A 9,720-nucleotide genomic window follows, 5' to 3' on the forward strand; every position below is an offset into this window, starting at 1 on the left:
GCAACCCATGGGAATTACAGGTTCCAGCTTTTTTTTTTTTTAAGATTTTATTTATTTATTTGAGAGAGAGAGTGAGAGAGAGAGAGAGAGAGAGCACATGAGAGGAGGGAGGGTCAGAGGGAGAAGCAGACTCCCTGCTGAGCAGGGAGCCCGATGTGGGACTCGATCCCGGGACTCCAGGATCATGACCTGAGCCGAAGGCAGTCGCTTAACCAACTGAGCCACCCAGGCGCCCACAGGTTCCAGCTTCTGAACTGTGGCATAGACATGGTTCTCACATTGGAACGTTGATGCGTGGGAGGTTTTAATGTGGAATTTTTTGTGTGTGGTGGGGAGTTGGGGAAGGCAGTGGATAGTAATGTCAGCCCTTTGGAGGAAGTAAAATGGATTTGCCGGGTAAAATGAGAATGCCACTTTCTAAAGGTCTTTTTCAGAGGGATGAGCTGTACATTTATTCAATGCCTTATTTACAAAAAGAATTAGGAATTAAGCAATTCTTGAGGTAACTCTTGCTGAAATATGTTTTATTAGAGGAACCCAGCTGGACAAAGTTCAGTTCAAATGAGTCAAGTGTCTTACTGAGACTTAGTCACCTCCCTCCTAGTAGGCATTCCTTTTCTTAGGACCTGCAGCAAGAGGTTGTAGAGATTAGGAAGAAAAAAGATCTGTAGATGGAATTTTACAAATTGGAGACAACTACATTATAGAAACAGTATCTCCTCGTCAGATAAGTCAAGGCATCTTTTGAAAATATGACATGCCTCCACATTGGCCACATGGCCCCTAAGACTATGGCAACCAAATCCAAACCGTTGATTCAAAGGGATGGGTCGGAATCCCAGGGGAATTCAAATTCTTTCTGCATTTGTTAAGGGAGAAATAGCTTCTGTCTTTATGTGCAATATCGTTGCACTGAGCACATTCCAAAAAATAGGAGTGGCTGTTGTTTTTCACACATCCCTATCCTAGGTACTGTGTGAAGCATTTTGCATGCACCATTTAACTTATTCCCAAGAGGTAGTTGCTATTGTTATCCTGGTTTAAGGGTGAGAAGGGGAACGGAAGGCTCAGGGGGGCAAAGTGACCTGCCCAAGTTCAGACAGCTGGGCGGAGACTTGGCACCTTCACAGTCTGATGCCACCTCCAAGGTTTTCCATTTCATTTGCCCAGCAAGTGGACAGATTATTTGATATTCCACTTGAACTGGGCAAATCTATAATGTGTGGTTGGTTCAGTGAACTCACAGATCCACACAATAAGGACTTTTTCATGCTGGAAAAGAATGTAGGATAATATTGATGCCCTCCCCCAAAATCTCCTCCAATTTTCCAAATTTTTGTCGCAGGTAAGACTTCTCTTTCCTCTTCGACCTCCAATCGTTATGATAATATACACGCTAAACCCGAAGGAGAGAAGGGTCAAGCACTTGGCTCAAGGTCACATAGGGGATGGGTGGCAGAGCCAGTCTTGAACCCAGCCAGGGAAGGTTATGTCTGGGTGGGTCACCGCTGCTGCCCTGGCTCTTGATGACATTCTTACAAACACATCCTTGGCCCCTTGCGCTCTGACTTTCCTACCTATGACACCACTGCAGGGTCCTGGTTATCTGCTCAGCTTCACTGTCACTCAGAAGTGGGTGTGAATGCTGACAAGTTATGTGTGCCTCAAGCATGAAGCCGAAGGAAGGCAGAAAAGATCTGTACCAGCCCCTGCTTCATCTTGGCTAGCTCTTACCTTGTGGGCTCCTCATTCTGAAGACTCTTCTTGTTCCCAAGCAGGGTGATGTGTGTGTCGGGAAAGAAATGCTTGACTTCCAGAGTCTATTATTCTCAGATTTTTTTCTAAACTATCGAGACTGTCAATGGAGAAATACGTCAGTAGAACGTGAGTGTCCAGGAAGGAGAGGAGCCCTCCGGTGATCCTAATCTTCCTGCCCAGCTGTGTCCCACAAAGCCAACTCCACCTGCTTTCCCTCTACTTCGACATCAGCCACATGGTTCTTGAACACTGCGGGTACATACACCTTTGGGGACTGGTTCTTGCTAAAGACACTGCACAGAGCTTACTGAGGAAGACAGAATTAGTCAAATATTTCATTACACACTGCGATAGGAACTATAATAAATACAGAGATAACAGGGACCCTGCCCTACACTGAGGAGGAGGCTGGGGGAAAGCTTCCATATCAGCATCAGCATCCATTCTTCTGTAACAAAACTATCCTCAACCTTAGTGACTTAAAACAGCGGCATTTATTTTTGTCCACAAAGCTGCAGTTTGGGCAGAAATGTGCCCGGACAGCGAGTCTATGTTCCTCATGTCGTCAGCCAGGGCAGTTTGACTAGGACTGCTGGGTCTGCTTTCTTAAAGATATAATTTCCACACCATCAAATTCACCATTTGACACGGCACAACTCAGTGGTTTTGAGTAGATCCACGAGGTTGTGTCATCCTCTTCACGATCTAATTCCAGGACATTTTCATTCCCTTAAAAGGAAATCCTGTACCCATTAAAAGTCACTCCCCATGCTTTCCTCTCCCCAGCCCCTGGCAACCACTACTCTACTTTCTGTTCCTATAGATATTAACATTCTGGGCATTTCATAGAAATAGAAGCATACGATATGTGGCCTTTTATGTCTGGCTTCTGTCACTTGATGTTGTCAAGATTCTGGAGGATCCACTTTTAAGATGGTTCATCACAGGGCTGGCTGGCAAGTCAGTGCTGGTTATCACCTGGCTGTCACCCAGGGATACGAACCAGGAATCCCAGTTCCCCTCTGTGGGGGCCCTGCCATTGCTACTTGGGCTTCCATACAGCATGGTGGCTGGGTTCCAAGAGTGAGCCTCCCAAGAGAGCCAGGCAGAAGCTTTTCACCTTTTATGAAAGTCACATAATGCCACTCCTTCCAAAGTCACGCAGTGGCACTCTGATGGGAGTCTCAAGCTCACCTGGATTCAAGGCAAGGAAACACAGACCACACATCTCATGGGCAGAGTGTCAAAGTCACCCTATAAGAACAGCATGGGCTATGGGAGTTACAGTTGTATATATAAAATGGCCACAGCTCCCCCAGGGAAGTGATGTTTGAGCTGAGAGCTAAAGGATAAGTAGGTGTCGGCCAGGCACGGTGGTGGAAGAGCATTCCAGGAACATGGAACAGCGTGTGGAAGGGCCCTGAGGTGAAACAATGAGCACATCTGAGAAACTGAAAGCAGGCTCAAGTGACAGGGTCAGAGAGACAGAGAGGCACAAAGGGAATATGAAAGGGCAGATTGCATAGAGCTTCGTCTGTCATGTGCTTTAAACATTTGTTACTTCTTGGGGCACCTGGGTGGCTCAGTCGGTTAAGCAACCGACTCTTGATTTCTGTTCAGGTCACGATCTCAGGGCTATGAGATGGGGCTCCGTGCTGGGCGGGGAGACTGCTTAAGATTCTCTCTCTCCCTCTGCTCCTCTCCCTCCCTCTCTAAAAACAAACAAACAAACAAAATCCCCTAAATACCTGTTGTCTCCACTCAGCTTCCATTGTCCATTCTTCTAAGGACGGCACCCTAAAGTTCCATTGGGAAACTGTTAACTCCCTGCTCCCCAATCCTTTTAGTGGGGCCGTAGGAGTGGGCATAAGACCCAGGTTTAGCCTGAATCTACTAGATTCTACTCACACCCACCTCAGCGATTGGCCCAGGAATGGACATGTGCCTTCGGCAGGGCCAATGAGATTCAAACCCAAGACATCAGCTGGAGTTTTGGACAAGGGATGTAGACTTTCTTTGGGGCTTAGTAGGAATAATACAGCTGAAAGTGCTGGGTGTCATCTCTGACCATGAGTTGAGAACCAGGCTGACAATGTCACCAACAAAGAGAAAAGCAGAACCAAGTAATAGAGGCTCTTGAGCTCCTGGACCATGATTGAAGCCAAATTTACCACTGGACATTTTATTTTATTTTGTTTTATTTTTATTGTTTTTAAGACTTTATTTATTTATTTGAGAGAGTGTGTACGAGCAGGCGGAGGGGCAGAGGGACGAGCAGACTCCCTGCTGAGTGAGAAGCCTGAAGCAGGGAGGCGGGGCTTCATCCCAGGACCCTGAGATCACGACCAGAGCTGAAGTCAGACGCTTAACTGACTAGCCACCCAGGTGCCCCTTATTTTATTTTAGTCATCTCTACACCCAAGGTGGGGTTCAAACTCACAACTCGAAGATCAAGAGTCTCATGCTCCTCCGACTGAGCCAGCCAGGCGCCCTACCACTGGACATTTTAGATACGAGAGTCAAAAGATTTTGGTTTAGGGAGATTAGACTTTTTATGCAAATCAATTCTCCCTATTGGTAGGAAAAATTAATGTTAAACACAGCTAGACGTACAGATTCTTAGCAGGTTTAAAACCTGACTTGTGCCTGGGTCCCTGGCCCTCTTTCTTTATATTTTATGGATTGCTCTAGGCTGCTGCTGGTGTATATATGGTGGCCTTAAGCAAATTAGTGGAAGGACCCCTCCAGGCAACTTTTTAAAAAAACATCTCCTTCCTTGAGAAGACTCAACCACATCCCAAGAAGAGCACAGGCTGAAAACTGCAATCTCCAACTGCCTACTCGGTGGGGAGCATTTATTTAGGGCACAGTGCCAAACTGCATGCCAGTGAATACCCTCATGCCCTCCCCATAGATGGACACCATTTTTTAAAGGGTTGATGAGATGACCCAAGTTGTTTCAAGGATCCCATTCAAGTACCACAAAGGCCAGAGGAGAAAACAACTTCCAGAATCTCTCCCAGAGATCCAGAACTTGCCCAGAAACACTTAGCAAAACTCTCCTCATATCCCATTCATCTAAGTTGGGTCTCGTTTCTATTCATCTCTTAACTGATTGGGGTAAAATTCACATAACATAAAAATCACCATTTTAAAGGATACAAGTCAGTGGCCTTTAACACCTTGACCATGTTGTGCAACCACCACCACTATTTCAGAGAATTTACATCACCCCAAGGGGAAACCCCATCCCCATTAAGCAGCCATTCCCCACTCTCTGCTTCCCCACCCCCTGGCTTGCCAACCACTAACCTACTTTCAGTCTCTATGGATTCACTTGTTCTGGATATTTCATATAAATAGATGAATCTAATATGTGGCTTTCTATGCATGGGTTCTTTCACTTAGCATGTTTTCAAGATTCATCCACCATGTCGTGCATATCAGTACCTCACTGCCTTTTGTGGCTGAGAAGTAGTCCATTGTTTGACTAGACTAGACATTATTTATCCAGTCAACCATTGATGGACACTTAGGTCATTTCTACTTTTGGACTGTTATGAATAAAGAGGCTGGGAGCATTTGTGTACAAGTTAATATTTGAACACTTCTTTTCCATTCTGAGGTATACGCCTAGGCATAGAAGGGCTGGATCATATGGCAGGTTTGGTTTTTCTCATTTTGTTTGTTTGTTTGTTTTTTGTCTGTTTACCTTTTTGAGGAGCTGCCAGACTATTTTCCACAGAGAATACACTATTACATTCCTATCATGTAAGCCTCCCAGTTTCTCCACATCCTCACCAAAAATTGTTATTTCTTTTTTGTTTTTTCTATAGTCATCTTAGTGTCTGTGAAGTGGCATCTCATCGTGGTTTTATGTGCATTTGCCCAGTAACTAATGATGTTGAGCCTTTTGTCATCTGCTTGTTGGCCATTTAAATATATTCTTTTTTTTTTTTAAGGTTTTATTTATTTATTTATTTGAGAGAGCGAGTACGAGCTGGAGGGAGGGATAGAGGGAGACGGAGATGCAGACTCCCCACTGAGCAAGGAGCCCGATGGGGGGCTCGATCCCAGGATCCCAGGACGGTGACCTGAGCTGAAGGCAGACCTTAACCGACTGAGCCACCCAAGCACCCCATGTGAGTATCTTCTTTGAAGAAATGTCTTTTTGAACGCTTGGCCCGTTTTAAAATGGAGTTATTCATTTTTCTTGCTCTTGAAAGAGTTGTAATTGTTTTAGGGTTTTGTTGTTTGTTTGTTTGTTTGTTTGCATATTCTGGATACCAGAGACTTATCAAATGTATGATTTGCAAACATTTTCTCCTATCCTGTGGGTTGTCTTTTTACTCTCCTGACAGTGTGCTTTGGTGCACAAATGTTTTCAATTTTGATAAGCTGGAAATTATTATTTATTGTTATTATCATCAATCTATTATTGTGGTTGCTGCTGCTTGGGTTGTTGGTGTCACATTTAAGAAACCATTGCCAAATCCAAGATCGTGAAGATTTGCCTCTAGGTTTTCTTCAAAGTATTTTATAGTTTCAACTCTCATATTTAGGTTGTTGATCCATTCTGAGCTAATTTTTCTAAATGTGAGTTCAAGATCTGAGTCCCGTCTTTTGCATGTGGCTATCCAGTTGTTCCATGACCATCTGTTGAAGAGATTATTCTTTTCCCCAATGAACGGTCTTGGCACTCTTGTGAAAATCCATTAACAATGGATATATGGGCTTATTTCCAAAATCTCGGCTCTATTGCATTCACTTATATTGTCTATAATTTATGCCAGTGGCAAACTGTTCAGGTATTGTAGCTTCGTAGTAAGTTTTAAATCATGAAGTGTGAGTCTTCCAACTTTGTTCTTTCCCCAGATCCTTTTGGCTTTTCAGGGTCCCTTAAAATACCATATAAATTTTAGATTTGGCTTTTCCATGTCTGCTAAAAAGGACGATGGGATTTAAAAAAAAAAGGATTTATTTATTTACTTGAGAGAGAGAGCAGGGTTGGGGGGAGGTGGGGAGGGGAAAGCAGAGGCAGAGAAAGTCTTAAACAAATTCTGTGCTGAGTGTGGAGCCTGACAGGGGGCTTGATCTCATGACCCTGACATCATGACCTGAACCAAACCAAGAGTTGGAGTCTTAACTGACTGAGCCACCCAGGCACCCCTTATAAAGTACCTTTTCAATGGTAGTCATCTCCTGATCTGTTAGACTCACCATACCCGAATAATTATAAATCCTATATTGTAAAACATTCAAGTATAGTATTGAATAGGATTAGCAAAAGTAGAAATTTTTGTCTCGTTCCCAATCTTAGACAGGGAAGCTTTAAGTCTTCCATTACTGCATGTAAAGAGGGTTTTTCTTGTATGCCCCTTATCATGTTGATGTAGTTCCTTTCCAGTCCTTCTTATGGAGTATTTTGATCATGAAAGGGTGTTGGATTTTGCCAAATGTTTTTTTTTCTGCCTCATTTGGGATGTTCATGTGATTTTTCTCCCTCTTCATTCTGTTACCATGGTGTTTTTGAGTGGAATGTTGTATATAAGTCTGTTAGGTGTAATTGCTTTATGGTGTCAAGTCGTCTCTCTCCTTGTTGATTTTTTATCTAGTAGTTCTACCGATTGTTGAAAGTAGGGTGTTGTAGTCTCCCAACTATTATTGTTGGATTATTTGTCCTTCAACTCTGGTAGTTGTTATTTCATGTATTATAGGGCTCTGCTTTAGGCACATATAGATTAATCATTGTCATATCTTCTTAATGGATTTCCCTTTTTATCATTACATAATGTCCTTCTTTGTCTCTTGTAACAGTTCCTTTTTTTTTTTTCCAGCGTTTTGTCCTTTTATTGAAGCTTACAGTTTCACTGAACTTTTGGCCCCGAAAGAAAAAAAAAAGCACAAATAAAAAAAGAACCTTGGCAGTGGGAGGTGCCAACTGTCCCCTGGGGATTAAAGCCAAGCAGAGAATGGCAGGCAAGGGAGGGTTCCAAGCTGCAGAGGGGGAGCCTAACCAAGGATGCCCAGAGAGCAGCCTGTCTGAGCTCCCTGAGCAGGGATGGCACCCAGGCAGTGAGAAGTCAACACGCGCAGATTTGGGGCATGGGGCTGGTGGAACCCAAGCCACTTGGTCCCGCGGACAAACCTCTCTCATGCTTGGTTAGCTTCCACTTTGCAGAAACTGGGTTCATCGGACAAGACAGTATGGGTGAAGGGGCTCAGTTGCTAATGGCAAGAGGCTGATGAACACTCACTGCTGGTGTCAGGGTGCAGAAGGGACAGCTAGAGGCTGGAGTCCAACTGACTGACGTTACTCACTCCACTGCAGTGACTAACATCTCCTGCTCCTGGCGCAAGGCTGGGCCATTCAAATGCTCGGGGCTCTAAGGACATTCAACTTCCAGGCCTCTCTAAGGTCAGGCCGCTATCTGTGTGGCCTCAGCCCAGGTCCCCACGGTTTGGTGACAGGGAGACTCCTGGCCCTCTTTGGAAACAGTGCTGCATCAGGCAAGGGAGAATCTTTTTCTAGGAGGGGCAGGAAAAGAGGAGAGGTCCACACGCCTCTCCCACTCTCAAGAGCCAGGAAAAGTCCCTGGTACACTCCGTTCTCTCCAGAGGGACTGGCTTAGAGCATCCGAGAAGCTGTCATGGTGACGAAGTCCTCGAAGCTGAGTCGAATGTTGCCCTGCATGGTTGTGTCCTTCTCCCGGGAGGCCTCGGTCAGCACCTGTAGCTGGGTGCACACCTGGATGAAGTGGTCTAGCTGCATGGCAGGGTTGGCGGAGCTCGGGCAATAGCGGAAGACCAGGAGTTGGGTGAACTGGGGGCTCAGGTTGTAGCCCATCTGGGACAGAACTTTCTGCAGCTCCATGTAGCTGATGGAGCCGGAGTGGTCCCGGTCATATGCTGGAAGAGGTTCTTCCACTGCTGGATGAACTTCCACAGGGCTGAGAAACCATAGACGTCGATGCGGCCTGACTTCATCTTGTCAAATATGTTTATCATCATGAGGATTGTCTCGTCATTGGAAGAGGACCAGTTGGAGTTGACCAGAGCCTGCTTCAGCTCCTTGAAGGAGATGTAGCCACTGTGATCGGCATCCACTGACTGGAACCAGGAGTAAGCCTCAGGATCCACATTGGGAGGAACGCCACCTGGAGGAGGTCCCTGTCCATAAGGCCCAGGATGCTGGGCACCGTAGGAATTCAGAGGCGGCTGACCATAGGGGCCCCCTGGGGCCGCTCCACCATATAGTCCTCCTGGAGTTCCAGAGGGGAGTCCCCCAGGGTTGGGGTGTCCATAGGGTCCCCCACGAGCTGGCTGTCCATAAGGCCTTCTGGGGGCAGGACCCCCTCTATAACCGCCACCGGGGGTACCCCACTGCCATACTGCCCTCCACCATGGGGGGTGTCCAGGGTAGTAGCTGCCCGGAGGGGCTCCAGGAGCTTGTCCTCCAGCTCCTGGGCAGCCCTGCCCATACAGGTAGCTGGCCATGGCAACTCGACGTCACCACAGTTCCTTTTTTTTAAAGATTTATTATTTATTTTACAGAGTGGGGAGGGGCAGAGGGAGAGAGAACCTCAAACAGATTCTGTCACACTGAGCACAGAGCCTGACTTGGGGCTTGATCCCTGAGATCATGACCTGAGCTGAGACCAAGAGTCTGACGCTCAACTGACTGAGCCACCCAAGCACCCCTGTCTCTTATAACAGTTTCTTATTTAAGGTTTATTTTTCTGATATCACTATAACCATTGCAGCTCACTTGACCACTATTTGCATGGAATACCTTTTTCTATCCTTTGTCTTTCAGCCTATTTGTGTCTTTGGATCTCTAGTGAGCGTAATATTGGTTCATGTTATTTGATTATTCTGTCAACCTGCTCTTTAATTGGAGAATTTAATCCACTTACATTGAATGTGATTGCTGGTAAGTAAAGACTTACTTCTGCTGTTTTG

General features: G+C 45.6%; 1 pseudogene; it reads right to left on the reverse strand.

The window, feature by feature from the left end:
- Positions 1-8,386: 8,386 nt before the first annotated feature.
- On the reverse strand, positions 8,387-9,255 carry LOC114219958 (peflin pseudogene; annotated as a pseudogene).
- Positions 9,256-9,720: the final 465 nt, after the last annotated feature.

Source organism: Eumetopias jubatus, unplaced genomic scaffold, assembly GCF_037043125.1.
Source record: "Eumetopias jubatus isolate StellerSeaLion01/CBP00866 unplaced genomic scaffold, mEumJub1_p1.0 scaffold_12, whole genome shotgun sequence".
In the NCBI taxonomy this organism is placed as follows: domain Eukaryota; kingdom Metazoa; phylum Chordata; class Mammalia; order Carnivora; family Otariidae; genus Eumetopias; species Eumetopias jubatus.